This window comes from Halyomorpha halys, unplaced genomic scaffold (genome assembly GCF_000696795.3).
Source record: "Halyomorpha halys isolate HHAL.00 unplaced genomic scaffold, Hhal_1.1 Scaffold178.1, whole genome shotgun sequence".
Taxonomy (NCBI): domain Eukaryota; kingdom Metazoa; phylum Arthropoda; class Insecta; order Hemiptera; family Pentatomidae; genus Halyomorpha; species Halyomorpha halys.
The window spans coordinates 477,461-498,202 of record NW_027105168.1 but is presented as its reverse complement, the minus strand read 5'-3'; the positions used below and the strand labels follow the sequence as shown (position 1 = coordinate 498,202).

The 20,742-nt window shown below is 27.8% G+C and overlaps 1 protein-coding gene across 8 annotated transcripts in view; it reads right to left on the bottom strand.

Moving 5' to 3' along the window:
- Positions 1-20,742, bottom strand: part of LOC106679133 (small conductance calcium-activated potassium channel) — a gene marked incomplete at its 3' end in the record, with an annotated part of 993,499 nt that overhangs the window by 841,358 nt on the left and 131,399 nt on the right. For 7 of the 8 annotated variants that reach the window (XM_067049033.1, XM_067049025.1, XM_067049039.1 and 4 more), the window contains 1 exon segment: positions 1,470-1,510. 8 annotated transcript variants of the gene reach the window in all.

Below are 20,742 nucleotides of genomic sequence, written 5' to 3'. Positions count from 1 at the left end.
TATATATATATACACACACACAATATTTACATGATTATAATAGATAGGGTAATGATGAATATCAATAAAGTAAATAAACATTAAGAATAAATGCTGATGTATTAAAAACATAACGTTATAGTTGAAAAATTATACAGTATATTGCTAGAAGTGAAGTGAGAATATATATTGCACAAGTCTTCATAACCTCTTAGAGGAACGGTCGGCTGGACGTGAGGCGGTTGAGAATAAGGCCTTAAGCACACTGAGCAGAAATCGGTTTATAGTTTCTGATCCGGTGCGATAGTTTTGCTATTATATCTTATGATCCTAGAATTATATCATTTATAATACATTACACAATATTAGGTTCATTATACATTAGAGTTAGGTTCAAATGAATTGCATTCCCCCAATAATTTTAGAAGTAGAGAAAGTAATTTCCATTGTACATGTATTTTAAACTGTGATTGAAGAAAAAGAAAGAAAACAGGTCAAACATGAGACTAATTAAAAGTAATTTTAATCTAACCTCTTTCAATGAATTATATTGTAAAACTATGAAAGATGGTAAAAACTAGGATGCATAGACCTAAATTTTTCAAAATGGCCGCCATATATTTTTAGGTTTATAGCTTATAACTCCTAAAGTATTATAAGTAGCTTTACTATTTAAATTAATAAAATTTAGAGGATTAAATTTGGCTAATTTGAGTAACATGTATGTATATACAATTTAATTTTAAAGTAAACCTATTTTTAGCCCACCAGGGTATCTAAAAGGAATATTAAGTTCTTCTAAAATATTTTATTGTTTATAACTTGGACTTTGGAACATAACACCTCATTTTGTCTGAAAATCGGTAATTAGTAAAACCATTATTTGATAATAGATCTTTAATCCAAAAATTAAAATAAATATCTCTTGTTTAAATAAATTCAATTGTACCCAAATTACAGCCTCAAATATTCTTTATTTTCCCAAAAGTCCAACGTTTCGGCCAATTCGGCCAACTTCAAGGACAATAATAAAAACCAATTTATACTAACATAAACTATTTTTAAAAAGTTTCTGCAGACTATTCTTCCGAGATCACTAGTTTCAGTAAAAATGAGAATTAACCAATCATTGTTATGATAACAGGGTGTAATAGAGTTAAATTGGTTATAATTAAAATTTTAATATTAATGAAATAATGACATGATAGGGTAACTTTTAGTGAACCTTAAAAGACTAGAGCAGAATAGCCTGCAGAAAAATTTTTAAAATAATTTATGTGAGTGTAAATTGGCTTTTACGATTATCCCAGATGATTGGCCGAAACGTTGAACTTTTGAGGAAATATGTTTTAAGACTTTAATATGGATACAATTGATTTTATTTAAATAATAATAACCAGTCTCAAGACAGTGAAAAGATTATATATAAAATAAATATCTATATAAATTGATTACATACTGAAATAAAAATAAAAATTATTTTTTCTAACCTGTTTATTGCCGAATTCAACTCATGATGTATTGCAGAATCCTAAAACAAAACAAAAAATCAAATATTTTTTATTTTGACTCATCAAACAAGATTAAAATGTTTAAAACTTTCTTAAATATTAATAATCATAAGCCTAATAATAATAAATTAATAAAAATTACAAAATATTATTGAAACGATTTTATCGTTTTATGTGCGCAAAGGAAGAACAGAAAAACGGCTTTGCAATTGTTATTTATCTTAGCTTCAGATTATTTCAAGAAAATGATACAAGAGTTGTGTTGTTAAATACACCACAACGGATTAAAAATGTCTCCTTTACTTTCGGAAACCCGATGTATCACTGTCAAAATGAATTACCCATCTCTTAATTAACTAATTGATGGTAGCTTTCATGTACTACCAACTTATTTATAATAAAAGACAATTACATTATTTAATCAAAATCTAATTGTAAAAAATACTTGATTTTTATTCTGAATTTTCTTTTTAGAAAGTTTGATAAATTAATTTCTATAAATTTTTGAGGTTAAAAAACTTCCAAGGATGAATATAATTTATTCTATATATTCCTTCATAGTTGAACAACGTTTCGGGACAATTGTTCCATATTTATAATTCATTTTATTAAGGAACTTTAAACTATGAATGAACATATAAAATAAATTATATTCATCTTCGGAAGTTTTTTAACCTCACAAATTTATATAAATTTACTTGATTTTTATTTTCACTTAATTACGTGCATAATAAATAGTTATAAGAAATAATGCAATCATGAAAAAATTTGAATTCGGGTTTCCGAAAAAAATATGTTTTTAGGTCACCTGAGACCAAATAACTAAATTTCACAAAATGGTCACTCTGTGTATGAGTGTATGTGAACAGTCTAACTCAAAGTAAAGTCGTTCGAAACTGAATTCGCATATTTAAGAGCGCATGCCAGGGGGTTATATGCCTGGTATTTTTTTAGAAACATCGAAAAAAATCGATTTATATTTAAAATAATTATTCATTTAGCATTGTTGATAGTATTAAATAAGGAATATATGTGAGCTATGAAAGAAATGATGATATCTAAAGGAGAAACCGAGACTGGAAAATCGGAGACGGCCGAGCATGCCCGATCTCAATCATATTTAGTTAAACTGTTGTGTTATTTGTAGGAACGAAGTTGATATTTTTTGTTCCTCAGGAATTTCTAAAATTCTATTTTTTTAGCAACGTAATAATAAAAAAAATAGTTTGAAATTTACTCCTTCCTATGTGTTAAGTAAAAGATGTGTAATACGCACACCGCACTAGATTTTTATGTCTAAGATCACAATTTTCTAAATAAAGTAAGTAGTTATGACTTTTTATAGTTATTATTTGATGAATAATACAAAGAAAAATAGTACTGTCCATCGATTTAAAGTAGAAAGAACAAGTGAAGCAACTTGAAATAATCCAAAAGAATAGTTCTATGATTGGAAGCTTAATTTTCCTGATTCATTACGGACTGTTCTATTGCAATAGTGCGATAATAATTCTTCCCCTACGGAGGAACAAAGCAGAGCATATAGCGATCTGGTGCAAAGCAACCATAAAACCAATCAATTCACAATGATTAATCGACCTATCGAATATGTGCTTTCACAGCTCAGGTGGGCTCCAGTCGCGAAGCGATCCGGACAAAACCTATATTATTATTTGAAGTTGATTAATTGTCTTTATCCAATCAATAAATCAAATTATCATTTTCCTGTTGTATATATGCTAACGTGATATAATAAATTCATAGGCAATTTAGAATAAGGTAAGCTTATGTGTTGCTAATTTAAAGGCTATTGAGGTATGCATAAACAACACAATTGAGGTATGAAAAAATAACACATTACACTTTAACAGTTCACAAAGACTAACCAAAATTAGTAAATCACTCTGAGAAAGTTCCAACGTTGATTGTGTATTCGCATTTTTATACTGTGTTGATTTTTCTCTTTCAATTAACGATTCATTGGTATTTGCAACATGATAAAATTGACATAAAAGGAGAAATGTTAAGCAGCAGGGAACATGACACCATAATAAACATCGATAAATGGATAATAAAGCACTAGTTGTAGATCAATGATAATAAATAGGAGTGGTATTTCTATGTAATAAAAAAAAGTCGAAGTATTTAATTAAACAAAGAAAGATTTTACATATGAACTTTTAACTTTTATAAGACTAGTTTTTTTTTATTAAATAAAATAATTTGTATCTAAGTTAAGTCTCAAAACATTCTTTATTATTTCATAAAAGTCCATTGTTTCGGCCAATTCGGCCATCCTCAAAAAAAATCTTAAATATAAATTTACACTTCACTTTTTGCACTGCCAAAAAATTTTTACAGACTATTCTGATCTGGACATTAATTTTAGTCGAATTACCTATTTTGTCACTTTTGCATAACATTCCCACAGTATTTTTAAATAAAAATAATAGATACGAAGGTGATAATACAGTTAAGTAATTCTGTAATTAATTTTCTTTTAATTTAATGGAAAAGTGAAAAAATAGGGTAATTTTGCCTGAAATTAATGACCTGGGCAGAATAGCCTGCACAAAAGTTTTAAATTATTGGATGTGAGGTGTGAATTTATATTTGAGGTTGACCTTGAGGATTGCCGAATTGGGTGCAAAATTGGACTTTTAAAGAAATAATAAAGATTTTGAGATTTAACTTGAATACACATTATTCTATTCAAACAAAGAAATATTTATTTGTAAAAATTGTCTAAATTAGGGTAACTTTTTATTGTAAACCTGTTTCTTTAAAATAAAAAAATAAAAAAGCGCCCATCAAAACAAAATATTGTATATAAGTTTTTTTTTGTCAAAAAGTTAAAAAAATAATAATAATGGGTTCATTAGTAACGAGTACTTCAGTCCAATACTCCGAGGCACCTGAAAAGAAGATGGCCTCGTGGCCTTATATTGTAAAATGTTTTTAGAGTTCTACTACTGGGTAGTTTCTCTACATGCTGTATCATATCATTATCATTATGTCATTATGATCAAATTTACTTGTTGTATTTTTTATACAGTTGTAAATATCAATAAAAAAAATAATAATAAAAATAGTTCATGTTTCAATTGCGTTTCCTTGAAAATTTTTATTTTTCTGAAATTTTTTTCTAATGTACAATAAATTCATTTGAATTGAATAAAATAACCAAGCGAAAAGGGAAATATGGACTAAAATATAAACTTAAGAGAAAAATATGTAATCAAAATGTAAAAACAGTGAAATATTTAAAATAACACTGTCATAAATAAGCCGCTTATTTTGAAAATGGCCTAAGTCCATTTATATTTAAATCGAGATATTTAAGGGTTTGTGTTCAATGCAATTAAAAATATACGTACAGGATAATAATGAGTCATACTGCTTAAGTGTATATAAAGGTGTTAAATTTATAGTTCCTATTAAAATAATGGCAATTACTAAGTGAATAATATGCGTTTTCTTACCAATAATGGAATTAGGCCACTTTCAAAATTAACAACCAGATTCGTAATAAAATTTGAAGGGGCCCCCAGCTCTATTCAAAATTAAAAAAAAAAATACTCATTTTATTTTACATATCTTTGAAAACTTCAAAATCATAATTTATGCGATTCAGAACATTTTTAACTACATAGCGTACAAAGTTACAAACATAAATTACAAAACAATTTACATTCTGTGTGTGAAAGGGATTTGAAGAAATCGTGATATGTCAATTATTCCTTGAAGTTTGCTGTTGTGATTTGTCTGATATTTTTATACAGTAGTTTCAGTTATAATACTTTGGAACTTTATTGGTCCGTTCGACATGGTATTAAATTCAGGACTTTAAAATTTTCATTCTCATGTCTTATAAAAAATGTTATGCGGATTTTTTCTGAAAAAACGTAACCAAAATATTTTTAACCAGTTTATTGATTCTCCGTTAGAATTCTTTTTCCTTTTAAAAACTCCATCACCTAATAATTTTGTTAATTCAAAATCTTCTTGTCTTATTTCAATTACAATAAAGTGATTACAATTATAAGTAAATTACAATTTTTGATAATATATTAATAATTTGGGGGATGAACAATAAATTATTTTGTTTTTAATGAAATTTCTACTACGTAAAAATCTCAAATCATTTGGTAAAAACAAATGCCCTGATGATAAAATTTGTAATCTATGATATTCGCATAATTTTCAACAGTTTGGACAATTTTTAACCACATTAAACATTTGTTAATTTAAGTAAAATGAACTTAGGCCAATATCAAAATGGTTAAATTATTTACTCGGGATATAAGTAACCTCTAATCCTTTATTAATAGATAAATTGAAGTTGTATATCTAAACACGGGCGACCAAAAATAATTAACAAATGAACTTAGGCCACTTTCAAAATAAACGGCTCAAATATAACGACATGTTCATAACAATTATATACATGAATATATAAATTGTAGAAAAAAGTATGTGAAAACATAAAAATCCTATTTCTCGTTATAACAATGGACTATTACCATTTTCCCTTTTTTTGTCCGACCCTTAAAGGATCAGGTACACACAGTACTGTGTTAAGGTGTACACCAGAAAGCCCTTCCAAGCCCAGAATCGACCCATGGCCTTTAAAAAAGATAATAAATTTCCTACCAAAGCCATGCCCGAATCTGGGCCAGTGTGTTTAAGATCCCTTGCGTTCCCTAGTTTTCGTATATTCTTTTTTTTTTCTTTCATTTTTGTCAGTTAATCCTATATTTTTATTTTCCTTATAAACATAAGTTATTAATGTCTATTTTTTTTTCCTGCCTATATTATTTTTAAATAAATGTACGTTTTATTCTTATTATTATTTTTCACACTGTCCGCTGTGATATACATTAAAAAATACAAGAAAGAATGAAATTACACAACCTTATTTATTTATACCACACAGTACATAAATAATGATCAATACATCCCTCTTATAAATAAATACCGCAGAAAAGAAGAGAGGCTATTTTTTTAAAAAATGATTAAATTCTATGAAAAAAAAACTGTCATAAATTCTAACAAAATATAATTAATTCAAGATAAGTAAAAGGGATACTTTAAATAAAAGCGACTGTTTAAACAGACTTTGAGCTTATCTTAATGGCTACGCTCCTATTTATTTTATTCCTTTGTAGTCTTCGAATACATTTCAGTCTTCTTCGTCATAATTTGTGAACAAATATTTCTCTTCTTACTTTACTTAGTAAGTATTATAATTAGTTTGAAAGTAAAATTTTATTATTATGACCTTATATAATGGCTATAGATATAAACAAGTTTATAATAATAAGGTGTCTATAAATAAATATATAAAAATGTAATCTATAACCTTTGAAGGGTTAAGAGTGCAGCACTTTGAAAGGAAGTACTGTTACTAGGTCAACGGTTGTGCAAGGAGGTGATTTTGTTAGAACCGCGCTTGACCGTCAGAATTTTACACAATTCATGAGGCTGGGCGGACTAGGGGAGGCTCCAAAGGGTTGACTCACGTCTACAGGGTAACAGAAAACAATTTTCTATCATACCGGGATTCGAACCCGGGTCCTTGGAGTTAGTAGCATCGTTCCTTACAACTCCCCATAAATCAATATATGGTTAAATAAAAATAATAACATATAATATATTTCATATTATATTATGGGATAAATCTTACATCATGTCTTGTTTGTACGTCTTTTAAGAATAGAGTGTAAAACTGTGATGCGGTGTGCGCATCACACATTTTTATAATACCACCCTCTTTTGAGTTGAAATTAATCTCCCCACGTTTCAGAAGAGATATTTATATGCTATTAACTGTGGCAGTGCGTACTAATCTCTCAAAAGAGCCTTTCAGTTGACTGAATGACTGAACTCTAACTTCAACAGTTCTCAGAAAATTAACTTTAATAATATTTCTCATAGCAAAAAGCTAATATTTCTCTTTTATAAAAATATTGCAGAAATATAAATATATAACTTTATATCCTACAATTAACCACCATTAATTCAATGCTAAATTGTTATATAATGTCATATTGTGTTAGACATCCTATCAACTGAAAAGCTAAGTTAAGTGAAATTAAAAAGGCATTTCATATTGTTTGACTATTGTGACATAAAAAACATTAATCATTAAATCCTAAAACTTTGGATGGCTCAGCAGTCAAAATTGTGTTGGAAGAGATTTTTTATTTATACGTTTTTTGTCACTCTCCATTACCTTTTGAGACTTACAGCATTATTTTAGAAAAAATACTATGGTATACAATACGTATATATTATTATTCTTACAATTGAAAATGTGTTTTCAACCGGGAAAAAATAAATTTTCTCCTCTCTCCTTTAGTTAATTATCAAAACCTTTTATATTTAATATTTATCCATTTTTGACTACTAATAAAAAAGTGATATGATTAATTATTTTTAATAAACAAAATAAAAGGTAGTCTGGAGAAAGTTTTTTTTAATCTCTGTTTTAAGCCCAGTCAAAGTATTTCCATGATGATAAGATCTATATGATATTAATGACTACTTAATTCTAAATTAATTTTTTGAGTATAATTAAAATCTTTATTGCGTTTTTTTAGAAAATCCTAAAAAATAAAGTTGGTCGATATTAATAGAAATGAGCTAGGCTGTTAACATACGCCTAAGCAAACATACCATTTTGGGAGACGGCTGATTTGTGCCAAAACGACTCGAATTAAAAACTTTTCACGATCGAAATACTTCTTTTCCCTTACTTCATACATAGCTAGTTAAAAGTAAGCAGTATAAAGGAATATAAATTTGTAGTTTATTTCGCAAAGAAACATATTCTAACTATTGCATTTAAAGTGGCAAAAATATAAATATAAAATTATTATTATTTTTTGTTTGTAATTTATTGAAAAGATCAATAAAAAATGTAAGTACACATATCTTATAATCGACTGTTGAGTGTGAATGCAATAATAAACTGTAATGGGATAATGCCACTAAAATTTTTTTTTTTAAATTAATAATAAAAAAATAACAAAGGAAAAGAAAGTGAGAAACTAACGTGGCATTTGACGCCATTTAGTTGAATATAACGCCTTTATGATGGCCCCATGATAAGCAATAAATAACCTCAATAAATAATAATAAAACATGTAACTAATAGGAGTGTGTTAATTGAAACTTCACAAAATTTATTGCCGTGTACTAAAATTTGCAACTCCGCTTCAGAGCACCAACAAATTTTATCTATAAAATTGGGATGTTTATTTTTTTTTTTCCTCAAATGAACAACTTTATTTTCTAAAGAATAATTAAAAAGGCGTATGGTATTATGAGAAGAATTGTAGTTACAAAAACAAAAATTCTTAATTACACCTTTTTTTAATGAAAATGTACTCATCCTTGTTTTAATCATTTATAATCAATAATAACGTTTCGGCGTTGTCACTCCATCATCAGGTATCTGATTAAAATTACATTGTTTTCTCCTTATTAGATTTTAAACAGTTGTTTAATCAAATACCTGATGGTGGGGTGACAACAGCGAAACGTTGTTATTTTTTATTAATGTTATAAAATAAATAATTAAAACAAACAAGAGTACCTTTTCATTTAAAAGATCCAATTATATATGAAACTCTTCCAGTAGAAGATATAACTTTAAAAAAGTCTTAATGTTTTAACAATTTACTCGTCTCTGATGAATATAAAAAAAAAATTACGTTTAAATCATCTTGTATTCGTAATTCGAAAAATATACTTTTTAAAATTAATATAATAAATAAAAAGAAAAATATTAAAATTAACAAAAATAAATTATTCACTGTCCTAATAAAGACGAGTTCTCTCCCTTAATCTTTTAGGACATTCTTTGCCAAGAGTAATAGGCACTCCAGTTTCTATTACTTCCTTATCTGTTCATCCTATCAACTGTTATCTTTTCCTATATAGTTTGTTTTGGTCAAATCCCATTGCAATTCCATGTTTTGGAATTTGCGGTTCCATTTTGCACAAAACACAAGATTGAATATTAATGTTTTCATACTATCACATACATACAGATTTAATCATTCATGAATTTCGATGAAATTAAAATTAAGATGGCTCAGAAAAACCACTTAAATAAAATATTACAATTGCGTAATTATTCTTTTGGAGCAGCGTATGTAGTAAGTTGTTTTTCATTCCTAGTTTCATCGTTCTCATATGAAGGTTAAAAAAGGCATAGATTATTACTCACTCGAGCATAACACATGCCATTCCATTTTAACAAATCTGCCACACGAAGTATCAGGACGGTAACGCACGGGAGAGGATATCTCCCCTCTTGCGTTATCCACTTCTTATCAGTGTAATATCGCTTTGTGTACCCGGCTTTTTCGGGGACCTCTTTACCCAACTCCGTTTATCGTCTCTTCTATCCTCCGATCTTCTGCATGAATTTTTCCATTTTATATTTCCCCTCTCCCCCAGGCAGGAAGGAGATAAGGAGGCTGAATTAATAATCTCGGAGCTCCTGTCATATTATCTCGTATGGTATGAAATGCATGATTTTATTTGACTTTTTTTTTTCATTACCGCAGGCTAAGAATGCTGAAATATATTCCAAATGACAGAATTATAAATTATTTTGCATATTACATTCCAATGATATTTTTTAATGACAATTATTTATTTACTACCAGGATATGTTGAAGGTAGCGTGGTAGTTCAGTGTGTGAGACACAACGTTACTGTCTACTTGAATCCGGCTATAATAATCATTTATTCTGTTACTGTAACTGTGGGTAAATCCTAATGGTATACAGAATTGAGGGAAAAGCTTGGTGATTGAGCGTGATCATAAAATAAATGAAAGCGTGATAATAAAATCACCTCCTTACACAACCGTTGTTCAGAGCCCTTCATTGATTGCCGCGGTCCGGATTTTTAAAATCTAACATTGAAAACACTACTTCATCCAAGAGAAATCTAGGATCGATAAAACAAGAAAACGACAAAATTACTCTGATTAATCGGTTTAATTTAATTATTACGTCGATAATGGTCCTTACAGTTGAAGCGACATTCAAGACAAACAAATCAAATTAAAAAAATACATCTAACGAGTAGGATTTGTGTGGACATGGAATAGTATAATTTGTATAACAAATGCAGTATTTTTTGTTTATTTTGTGACAGTCTTATTCATCAATACCAATAATACAATCTTTTATTATAGCAGCCGGCCTGTGTGTGCTATCGGTATTTTTTTTTTGTATAATTAATTCCTACAATAATAAGTCATCGGCCAACATTTATTTTACTATCCAATATGAGTAATATGTTAATATTAAAATTAATTGATATCAGAATAATTATTGCAACAAATAAAGAGGAAATATTAATTCATCATTTGAACCAATATGTTTTAATTTATGTAGACTCTGAATAATTAGTTAACTGGACCTATAACGAAAATGAGCTAAATTTTATTTAACTAGTTAAATAAATTAAAGTAGTAGTAACTTTTCGTAAAGTGTCGTCACATTCAACTTTGAAGAAAAATATATCAATATCAAAATTCTCTTAGGTTTTTTTTATATGAGCATTATGCCTTTTCTGTTTTTCAATTTTTGTTTCTACTTATTTAATTTTAATGATATCCGGGTAAAATAAAGTATGTAAAATGTATTCTTGTGTCTATATTTTTTTTTAAATATAGATAATGCCTAAGTATGTTTTAAATTTAATATTTTTGGGTGTTAGCTGGGCCAAGAAACAAACCGAAAAGAACAGAAACAAATAAAATTATTTTATTTTATTCCAAAAGTACCAAAAAATTCACAAGCATTTTTTTCACACTCATCAAAAAAACATCGTTCCTGAACGGACCGATCAAATTTATCGGTTATCTGTCGTTTCTCTACCGAACGAGGTAACCTTTTCACAATATTATTGTATTATTGTAGCTATTTAAATCGTTTTTCATTTTTTTTTTTTTTTTTTGGACTAGGTTAAATATAATATAAAAAAATTATTCTTGTGTCTATATATATATATTTTTGTTTACAAAGTTTTAAAATAAGGCCAGCTCATTTGCATATCTCACAAACGTAGGACTAGGCTAACAGAATATTTTTGTATTATTTGTCTATTATTATCGGTTTTTATTACATTTTTTTGTAATTCTGTTTAATTATTGTTATCGCATGATTATATAATCACTATTTTTTTTAATACTGTTATTATTTAATTTTATATTTCTTATTTTTAGATAATATAATAATAATATTTAGTTGTGGCTTAACTTATGTTATCATTCTTCAATAAAAATTTAAATAAACCGAAAGACTAACGAGTTTATACTTTAACAATTGACCTTTTTCAAGGAATCAGCAAGATGAATGTGCATATAATCTGTTAAAACACGACTATTTTTAGGTGATACTCAATGCGGATTTTTTTTTCTGTTGGTTTAGGATAAAAACTGAATAACTGCCATACCTTTCACCCTCCGTTCCTCAGTCTGCTCTCTCAATTCAACATCTGCCTTGAATACTCACTCCCTTCCTATAGAACTGCTTCTTTCATTATTCTTCCTACTCTCTTTTGGTACTCTTTGCCCATTTCCCTTAGTAATGCTTCCTCCACATATTTCTTTTATCACCTTGTTACCAATCTCTCGCATTTCATGGCAGTATTTAAAAAAGGAACGTAATTGACAATACTAACTAATTACAACCAGACTGACGTAATTTTAAGCTGTGTAATTAGGTTTTTCAAGGAATCATATGATACAGAATAAAAAGTGTTGTTTTATTTAAGTAATAAAAAACCTAATTTACATATACTAACAATTTTTATTAAGTATATTTAAATTCAAGATTAAATTGAATAACTTATATTAAGATTTTTTTAATCAATTATTTCCAGTACTAGCACTACGCCTATTGACCTAAATAGTTAAAAAAATTACAGATTTTTTAGCATTTTTTTTTCTTTTATTATGGCTTGGAATGAAGACATTTTCAAACTCCATATGTAAAACAAACATATTTTTTCTATTCTCAATATGCCAAATTTTCAAATACGTATGTGAGTTCTGAACTAGATTTATTTTAACACGGAACATAGTAAAAATAAAATTAAAATATAGACACACGAATAAATTCTACGTATTTTATTTTATCCAGAAGCCAACAAAGTAACAATAAAAAAATGAAACAAGTTTCGAAAATTATAACTTTTCAAATTTCAATTAACGTGAGACTTTGCATAATACTTATTCTATATAGACTAGAATAGTCATTATATATTCTAACACTTTCGTTTCTGATTGAGTTATTAATGAAGGATTTCGAATTCAACTTTTAAAACTCAGTAGTGAATTTTCGTTACAAGTCGAGGGTACAGAAATAAAAACATTAGTAAAATGATGAATTGTAAATCAATTTTAATGATTGTTATTAATAATAATTATTATTGGTTTTAATAATAACTTTAAATATCATTATAATTGATAATAATATTATACGAAGTCTTAATAATAATAATAACAAGACTTATACTTATAAGGGGATGCGCTGGGATCTCAAAGAACTCTGCTGTACCACTCATATGCAGGGGATATATAGATAAATAGACTGGTTCCTCAGGTCGATAGTGTAAATATTGTATATAAGAGTGTAAATGCAACTGGTGATCATTGTATTTATTTATTTTTTCATGTACATACTTTGATTATGTTTATTCTTTTTATCCTTCTGTTTGTATATATTTAGAGAGAGATTTTATTTATTTTTATGGAATATTTTTCCAATTATTTATTTATTTTATTTTAGTAAGAATGTAATCAGTTATCACTATTAATTATTGCAGAACAACTTTGAGCAGGTTGTAATATTTATCAATAAATAAAAATTATAAAAAAAATTAAGTAAACTTATTGTTAAATTAATTAACTATCAAATATAAATATCAAGTTAATACACTATTGGTTAGAAAAAAGGTTAGTCAATGACTCACTGTTCTAGTAATTTATAATCCAAAAAAAAAAATTAAATTAGACTTTAAAACATTCACAATTAGCATGGAACGACGATAGATTAAATAAATAACAAACGTTTGTCTTTTTAATAATAAATAAATGTTTAAGTATTTTGACACATGTTTGTTTAAATATTTGTATACATTTTCAATTATGAACTATAGTCCTTCAGCTATTGAGAATTTAGTTTCCAAATATTAAAAAAAAAAAATATTGATTATATACATAATAGTTAATAGGAAAAGGATACCCGAAGTATAAGTCCAGTAGTGAGGTGACTTAGGTAAGTTAAAGTTCAGGAGTTCAGTATGACAAATAGAAAAAAAGAGTATACTTAGCTTTTACCTTGTAATTCCATAATTTGGTTAATTACAAACTATGTGGATTATTTGTAATTTACACATTTTTTAAAAAATATATGCTTTTCCTAAATTTTGCCTAAAGAAAAAATTGTTTAGGTATATTTATTACTAAATAGTTTATAACTACCAGCTATTTACAATTAATTTATATTTTAAAAAATATTATTTTATTATCTTTGTATATTGAATCTTACGCCACATTACGTTTTCTGTTTATTTTTTTTTTCAAATTAATTAGCATTATTATTTCAAATTCTTAGTTATATTTGTTATACATTAATAAACTGCCGACTATCTTCAAGGGTCTGTTCTTCAACTCCTTACATTGATAAGTTAACATTAAAACGAGAGGTAATTTTTTTTATAAATGCATTGACAAAATTTCAAGTCGAAATCGAACATAAATGACAAAAATCAAAACAATTAAAGACATTTAAGAATATCCTAAAGATGGATGGACCGTCCAAAACGTCGGCAGTGTTAGGTCATTAATTCCTGTAGTAGAAGATAAAAATAATTGTCATCGAATAATAAAGCACTAAGCTATATTTAAGTTATTTTTGTATTTTCCTTTGTATCCTATGATTTATTCCACTTTTCTATTTCCTTTTATTTTTTAATCATTTATTTGTTTATGATTTTTCCATTTTTCTATTTCCTTTTATTTTTTAATCATTTGTTTGTTTTTCGTATCTTCAACCTTTCATTCTTTTGTTACTGTACTTACTAAGGCAACCCCCTCTGCATGCCTCGAGGCTATAACAGAAGTAAATAAATAAAACAAATATTTTGCTTTTCAAGTGTTTTATAATTGAAATAAAATAATAAAATTGTTTTATCAATAGATTGATTACCTCATTTCGAATGCATTAACTAAACGATACCATATTGACTTTGGGAACAGCAAACAGCAAATGTCCTTTCACCACAAATGGGTTTTGTTTTCTGAATAAATTTCATAAAAGCGAGTGTCGACCGGAATGTCATTTATTTATCAGAGTCACAGGTGAGAAGGTGCACATGCAGGGATCAATACACATTGCTCTTTCAGCTCACGCCGCTACCGATTCATTCGTTAGGTATGATCGGCGGATTCAGAACACCAAACGTTTATGGGAGGATAATCATAAGCCTAAGGAATATGAGAAATATGGTAAAGAATTGTACATGTATGTATTATTGTGTTGTTAAGTAACGCGTAACAGTCAATACAAAATTATTAGACAAATTGACTTCTACAAACTGAGATCAATCGTAGAATAAATAGGAAATAAAATTAATAATTAATAAAATTATTGCGTTAAAATACTAACCATTGTCGATCCAGTCCTGATGATTGTAAGTCAAAACGTCGGTATATCGACGTATATGTTATCATATACGTGAATGAAATAGTTATCATTATATGTTATTTTTTACCCCACCGGGAACATCTCCTTGTTAAAGCAACGCAAGTTAGTCACTCCGGGATGCAAATATCCCGAAACTAAAAACAAAAATTTCTCGTTTAGCTTGGAAATGAAATAGTTTCTGGTTTTATTTTAATACACTGAATATCTTGTATCCAAATAAGCTTATTCCAAAAAAGTTCAGAACAGACTTAATTCTAGTGAGTAGGTTAACAATTGACCAAACAAACAGTCTTAAATAAACGAACCAATGCAATACATATCTTGTTCCTCTTTTCGTTTTTTACATATTTTCATCAATAATCTGGTTCTTGTAACAGTTATGTGATCTTGAGGAAGTAAGTTTGGCCTTTAATCCTTATTCTGTTGGAGGACTTATCATAACAAACAACATTGCACGAAGACAATTTTGTGATAGTACTGAGACCACAGTGAGACAGTGCCGACTATGATACCTGATCTAAACTTGAAATATGTAATCAAGAACCTTTTTAACCTAAAAACGTAGGATAAAATCAAATTTGTGACAGTACTGACACGACAGCAAATGCCAAAATGTCATCTTTACTCCATGGCAATATCTGCAACAGTAGCGATAACCGTCATCGTGAAAACATCTCATTATTCAAAGCTACAATGAAAGAGGAAAATGGGTAAGGATAATATTCATATTTAATTCTCAAAATTAAAAACAAAAAACTTATATGTAACAAAACTTCTAAACAAGCCAATTTTAAATAAATTATATAGTACGCTTTTGGTGTGAGAAAGAGAATTTTTGAAATCCATTTAGTGTCTGACCGATATGGGATTAAATAAAAAATGTTTTTACTACTTTAGAGAAAGAGTTTGAAATTAACCAAAAGTTCTCAATTTTTTTATATTTAACATAAAAATATATTTAAACCCAACATTCACTTAAAAACAAAATGTGGTTTCATAAAATTACCTCCTTTGTATATAAAACCTTACACAAACAATGTAACAAAAGGACTAAATATAATAAACAATATTATACAATTGTTATAACATTAAAATTGTTAAAGTATTTATTTTAAAAGATAAAAAATAAACACACAGGGGTTTCTTTTTACCAATGTTGACCATGTAAATAGTAAAAGAGAAAATATAAAGTAAAATTAAAAACCCGGAAAGTTCTTGTAAATTTCAGAGAAGTTCTCATCTTAGAAAGAGCAACCTTTAATTTTTTAGTGGTATATATTAAGATCGGGCTTTGCAGTGTCATGGTATCTTGGCGGAACAGACAGCGATACCGACAGTGACCTATCGCTTTTAGGATAAAAATAATTGTTTGAAAGAAAATATGAAAACAACAAAAATAATAGTTTTAAAAGAATATCCAAAATTGTTTGATATGTTTTCGTAATCACACACATAAACTTTTTCTGTGAGAAAAGTTTAGATTAATAGATTGAATGCATTAGATAAACAACTAAATTAGTATCCCAAATTGTATTATAACCATTTTTCTTAAATAATGTATTTAAAACACTACCGAACTTAACTCATTACATTTAAATAAAAATTATAATTCTGTTAATTATTAATTGTATTGTATATTATACAAATAATAATATGGAATATGCGCGGACACAGAGTATTATGAAATCAAAATTTTAAAACTTTCTTTACCTATGTTTTGTAGGACCCTGAATCCGAAATAAATATTCAAATATTTTTATATACATATCTAAAGCACTTATTCTCAAAATTCGTAGGATTATTCGAATTTTATCAACATAACCATGTAATTTTCTTAATAATATTTAGTTAGGAAAATGAAAATAAAACATTGAAATTAAAGGAGTACTTTTATTATTTATTAATAATAAATAATTATGTATGAACTAAATTGAAAAAAAAAAAAAAATCGTTCGATAACTAGTTGAACAATCACATTCAGTTCAAAATGAAATATTTCCCTGTTCTAACATCTCGAAAACTTCCGGAAAATCCATTAAATTATTATTTATTTATTTTTTGAGGATAATACACAATTTTATTTTCAAATAGTTACCACTGAGCGACGAAATTCCGTTTGAGAACTAGATAAGGAACCTCTGAAAGTGGACAATTAACACAAAAGAACGAAAAAATACTTTTTCGTAAAAGTTGCAAGTTTTTGTATTTTTTTTAATGTTGTAGTAAAATGACACATAGTTTAGTTCATTGTGTAACAAAAAGAAAATGGAACTCGTTAGGATAGAAAATAAAAGTTTTCTGTCAGAAATAAAGTTAGAAAAGTTATTAAATTTTATTTCGACGTTACTTGCTTACGTTGACTTGAGTTGTCTATTACTTAATAAATAATAATAGGTCATCAATAGCACACAATAAAATTCAACTTAGTGGTACTTATAAATTAAATAAATAGGCAATAATAAAGGTAGTATAAAAATATAATCTATTAATAAACACATTTTTATGACAGACAATATCTAATTCAGGATTAGGGATACCCAACTTCATTGGGCTACTTATCACACAGCATAATCATTTTAGTCTAATCAGACAATATTTTTAATCTTACGATAAATAGGCCTGGATAAGTATATAATTATAAATAAAAACGGTAGTAATACATAACACTAGAATATGACTTTTGTTCTTTTTTTTTCATTTCATCTCTTTGGTTCTTAAATCTTTTTTTTTTCAATTTTCCTTTTCTCTTTTTCATGATTTTCCCCTCCTTTTCTATCCTTTCCCCTTTCCTCATTTTTTTTTCCTTTTCTTATTTTTCCCTTTCATATTTTGATTTTAACCCAATGTGCCTTTAACAGAATAATTGATAAAATAGTGATAGAGATATGAAAAAAATATATGAAAGATACCTAAGTAACAAATATAAATACAAAATAATAAATTAAAGAACGGAATTATGACATCACTCACTTTTCTGATAGTCACACTTATTAATTGAATAGACCTAACAAGAAGAGGATGAGAAATCAAAGGGAGGATAATTTAGTAATACCCTTCGTTAAGCTTACCACAGGCAGGAATTAGCCTAATTGTTAACAATCAAATCAGAAGCTCATAGTCCTTTCTTCAGTAAATGAGTTTTATTCACTTATTTTCATTCAATTCCAGAGACTAATCGGGTCGAACAAACGCAAACAGGTTTGCTAATACAGTTTATCTTTTCGTTTACATCCAGATGAACTAGTGTAATCTTTAATTATACAATTGATATAGGAAAAGCTTCTCAGATCAGCCATTTCATACTTCTATCGAGAGGTTGATGATATCATTAGCCTTTATAATCCCATTTAGAATTTTTGATGCATATTATTATGCGATAGTTAAAATTATTAATCTAGTGAACTGAAATGGATGGAATCTCCTGCGTTTAATAGAACCGTTGAAGTATAGCTTTCGAGAAACTTATTTATTCTTTTACCTCTATGATTTGAATAAGAACGTAAAGAACCCCAAAAGCGCTGTGGGCATTTAAATCTCTCGATAGAAGGAAAGGTTTTAATAACTGATTTGTGTCTTTCCAGAAAAACACCTGCGAGAGCAGAATATAGTGTTACACAATGTTACATTCTTGTGTTTCGAACTATGTGTATAGCCGTAGCTCTTCAAAATGAGTTTTGTATTACCGATACAAATGTTCACATGTTCAAGCACCCATCCTTCCCAATATTCTTTTTGAGTTTCTTTTTTTTTTTTTTTTATAAATATCCTGTATTTTTGAAAATTTACATGTTATTTTATATTGGGATGAGTTTCCTGAACGGAACAGATTGGTTTCTCTTCTTACGCTAGTTTTCTAAAGAATTTAATATAACGGTGCACTATCTATTCCATTAATAAATTTATATTTGTGAATTTTACTTTTTTTATAACTATGTTGCTTGTTGTAGTTCTTTTTAAAGAAAACACTTGGTTTCGTTTAGGCATATTTCATTTAGTAATAGTCTTTTTCATGATAGCCTAATCCATTATTATTATTGAAAACAATTAAAAATGCCCATTAAATATTAACTGAGAGGGAACTCGTGTTATTATTTTTCCTTGGATCCAGGCTCAGCTAAGGTGCCATTTTCTTTTCATAAGTCACGGAGGACTATGGGGAATAAATATGAAAGAAATGTTCCTCCCAATATCATCTTAATGAATTAAAGAATATCATATATTTTACTTTATTGCAAAGTAAATTTTTCTAACTATGTCATTATATTATTTTCAAGTTCAGATATTTTCCTTATTAACGACTCGTTTTGAATAATATATAATACAATGAACGGTTGATTAGGTGGGTGAAACAATAGACCGTCTCCTTTAGACAGACATTGCCTGATGAGGGATATGAATTGGTCAGCCTCATTAGAGCAAAGCCTGTGATAATTGGAGCCTAGGCTGTGGACGAGAGGCCTCCTGGCAACAGCCTACAAACACTCCCATCGATCTACCTGTCCATACTCCATCTCTTCTAGATACTGTCTTCCAGCACTGTCCTTTTGTCTTTGCCTTGTCATTTCTTCTTATCTTGTCTTCATAATGAGGGTCGCCTTCTAAGTAGTTATTGGATTAATTTTTGGCTTGAAAGAAGAATTTGTCCATAATTTTTAATTATCTATCTATTCAAAAGTGAATTCTTCAACGTTACTTATACAATCTGTCAAAAGAAATTAAAAGGACCGTCCATGATTCTCAACATAGTTCTTAAAGGCACTAAAAGCCAATGGGTTCAGTCTGTTAATTAATTAAGCTTAAACCTGAACAAATCGATAACGTTTTTCAAGCACATACTTAAATTAACATTCCAAATTATCAGCAAATTCATTCTCTACAAAACGCCCAACAATATCTCATTTTGCTCCTGTCTAGAAGTACACATGTGACTCAAACTACAGAAAATTAGAGGTCATAGATAACATATGTATGAGAATAGTAAACTACTCGGTACACCAAAATTTCAAGCATGCTATCAGACTTACAACTCCTGTCGATTAAAGGGTACACACACTTACTGACACAAAACTGTTTGTCTCTCTTTGAAACTCTTTTTGCTATTTTCGAAAACTCGTTAATACAAATAATAGGAGACTACGACAAGATATCACTAAAAAGATACATACACAACATATCAATCCTACACTAATCCACAAAACTTGAACTTTTTTAGATACTTACACCTTACGATATATCATGTGTTTCTTATAACCTTATGGTGAATAGTAAGTAATAATTAAAAAAAGACTCAGAATAATTTTTTTTAAAAAATTTATAGACCAGAGATTTTGTTTTTTACAATTATTAAAATAGCAATAACTTTAATAACATCCTACCAATCTACACAAAATTTGGATACGTACGTACAGTGGTAAGTGAACCAGATTTTTTTTTATTCTAAACAATATCTTTTAATATTTTATGAAAATAATACAATGCTATCACTGACGTTGATCAAGCGTTTTTCTCCTCCC